This window comes from Hevea brasiliensis, chromosome 8, assembly GCF_030052815.1.
Source record: "Hevea brasiliensis isolate MT/VB/25A 57/8 chromosome 8, ASM3005281v1, whole genome shotgun sequence".
Lineage (NCBI taxonomy): Eukaryota > Viridiplantae > Streptophyta > Magnoliopsida > Malpighiales > Euphorbiaceae > Hevea > Hevea brasiliensis.
The window spans coordinates 91,502,771-91,505,949 of record NC_079500.1 but is presented as its reverse complement, the minus strand read 5'-3'; the positions used below and the strand labels follow the sequence as shown (position 1 = coordinate 91,505,949).

The 3,179-nt window shown below is 39.3% G+C and overlaps 1 long non-coding RNA gene across 1 annotated transcript; it reads left to right on the top strand.

The window, feature by feature from the left end:
- The first annotated feature begins 1,530 nt into the window (after positions 1-1,530).
- On the top strand, positions 1,531-2,405 carry LOC131182347 (uncharacterized). Its single transcript, XR_009150687.1, has 2 exons — positions 1,531-1,561; positions 2,141-2,405. It is a non-coding gene; the product is annotated as an uncharacterized LOC131182347 (long non-coding RNA).
- Positions 2,406-3,179: the final 774 nt, after the last annotated feature.

The window sequence follows — 3,179 nt, the reverse complement described above, 5'->3', positions numbered from 1 at the left end:
AAAATGTTTAAATTTTATATGATTGGTTGAAGCTTGAGGATGGAGGTTTAAATATGTGAATATTAAATTGGGTTGAATTAAGAATATGTTAGCTGTTGGAAACTTATGGAATTGAGTAAAATTCTTGAATAAAATATTCATGGGTGACTAGAAAATTACAATTCATTTTGCAATAACTTTATAATATTATTAAGGACCGCGGGACAAAATTTTAGAATTTTTAGAGCTTGTTTGAGTGGATTTTTGTAAAATGTCAATTATATGGACTAAAACGTAATTTTTAAGATTTTGAGTATTGTCTGATTTGGAGGGCTCAGAAGGGGCAATGTGATATTGATGAGATGTGATTGTGGAAATTGAGAATTTAGAAGTATTATTTGAGCCTTTTTGCAAGTTGGGTAGGTCCCAGGTATAGGGAAAACTCTGTCGGATTTTTGGCATGAATTAGGCTGTCTATTGCCTCTTTAGAGTTTTATCTTAACTTAGTACTAATAAATTTATAATTTAATTATTAGGTGATCGATGTCAGCTATTTTTCTGCATCCAGCAGCCACAATAGTCATCGGTGTACTGTGAGTAAAATATTAATTTTAATTGTAATTTCGATATTATTATATGTTCAAGCATGCCCATGCATCACTTATATGTAAATATCTATGTAGTTAAACTCTAGGCACGTTTTATGTTGCATTCATAACTGTTAAGTGCCACGGATGTTGTTGTGGTAATTTGGAGCAGTGTGCGTGCGTTGGCGTGCGTGTGATGTGGTGTGGACTATGGATAGGACGGGTAGACACGGCTTGAGATCTTCGCTGAGACCCGGTCCTTCGGGGTAGACACGACTTGAGTTCTTCGCTGTGTAACACCCCTGATTTTTATATATTATTATTGGGCTTCGTGTAGGTATCCTCAATTCACGGAAATTCGACAGTTGTCCGGATCTGTGAATTTCCGCCGCATGCACTGCTAGGAAAAGTCTCCGAATTGGGCCGAGATTTTGCCTACCCCCCCCATTGTCAGACGTCCCGAGCGCGTCCCCGAGGTCGGAATCGGCAAAGGTAAACCCGAACCTTGTTTTTTCGTAATTTTCTAGTGCTTAAACAGGATTAAAAATCCGTAAAATATTCGTGGTAGCTTAGAAAATTACGATTCTTTTTGCAATAGCTTAGTAATATTGCTAAGGACCGCGGGGCAAAGTTTTATAATTTTTAGAGCTTGTTTGGGCAGTTTTTGCAAAAATGATCAATAATAAGGACTAAATTGAAATTTTGCGTATTGTGATGGATAATTGATTTGATGGGCCCAGGAGGGGCTGTGTGATATGATTGAACTGTTGATATATGGATTGTGAATATAGAAGTGCGTTTTTAGCCCTTTTGCAGGTTGGGTAGGTCCTAGGTATAGGGGAGACTCTGCCGGATTTTCGGCACGACTTAGGACGTAATTGGTCTTTTTCTTTGTTTGTATTGAGTCAGATTGTATTAATTAGATGTAATGTAATTGTCGTGTGAGCTGACCTTCTTCCTCCGTCCAGCCGCCACAGTAATTTGTCGTCAAGTCTGTGAGTAAAATATTAATTTTAATTATAATTTCGATATTATTATATGTTCAGCATGCCCATGCATCACTTATATGAATATATTTATGTAGTTAAACTCTAGGCACGATTTATGTTGCATTCATAACTGTTAATGTGCCATGAGTGTTGTTGTGGTAATTTGGAGCAGTGTGCGTGCGTTGGCGTGCGTGTGATGTGGTGTGGACTATGGATAGGACGGGGTAGTCACGGCTTGAGTTCTTCGCTGGGACCCGTTCCTTCGAGGGGTAGTCACGGCTTGAGTTCTTCGCTGGGACCCTCGATTTGGTTTATTAAGCGAAAGTCCGGCTTGAGTTCTTCGCTGGCACCAGGTTGGATTTAAGAGAGCTGTACAGGGGATCAGCTCCCAATATATTATGATTGATGCTACAGGGTGCGTGAGTGCTCCAAATTACCTTTTTGATGCTATGATGTGAATATGATGTTAATGTTGCATTTCACTCTACAGGTTGCATTAGTTTCAGATAGTTATAGAGATTATAGTTAAGATTGATATTTTACTCTCTGAGTCGAACGCTCACTCCTGTTCAAAAATTTTTACAGGCCACAGGAGGATATTTTATTCTGGGTTAACCTGCTTTTATCCTTCGCAGGTTGTTTATCCATGTTTGTGTAATTTTAATTACTCCTAGAATTTCCGCATGTGTTAGCAGTATTTATTTGAAATTGGTCTGTAATATTTTTATCATGTTGGACCTGTAAACTTAAATATGTTATGCATGTTGATGGATTGGATGAGGGAGCTGAGCTCCCATTTATTTTATGTTGATGAGTATGTGGAGGGTGAGCTGAGCTCCCCAATTGAGTATTTATTGTGTTTACAGGTCGGGTGAGTCAAAAACTCCCCGTTGGAAAGTCCATTTTATGGCCGGACTCTGTCCGTTTGGTTTCTTGAATTTGGGCCCAATGGGCCTTAGAATTGGGTAAATGAACAGTTAAGGCTTACTACGGGCCTCGGGGGCTTTAGGCTGGCCCAGGTCCTAGTGCCGGTCCGGCCCATAGGTTGGGTCGTGACAAATGTGGTATCAGAGCTTAGGCTCCAGATTCTTAGGGAATGTTCATCTAAAGTGTTGGGAAGAGTCTACTAGGAGTCACATGCGGAGTATAGGATTCTGTTTCGTCTTTTCCTGTAATTCTTTGTTTCTAGATTCTACGTTATACCTCGGGAAATATAAGATTACCTCAGTTAGTGTCTTGATTTTCGTGGAGTACATAGAAACATGAAATAGATTTAGCAAACTTATTGAGATCTACCTTGGAAACACGTACTCCAATAAATACTATATTTTCGTCAGTATGGGTTTAAATGGTGTGCCCATTTCGTGCAAGGCACGAGTACATAAAAGTGAGTCTTGAAAGTACAGTTGCCCTAGATAAGGATGAGGATACCATTGCTGGCAGTCATCAGTGGATGACCCAGACAGAATAAGTTTATGATAATAGAAGATTCAAGAGAGATAAGAAATTAGGAGACCTAGTCTGTCAGGACGTATCGTAGTAACTATACAATGTTCTCGATGTCTGCTCTGTAAGCTGCAGATTATAGTACCGACATGAGATTATTGTGTAAAGCTGCGTACTT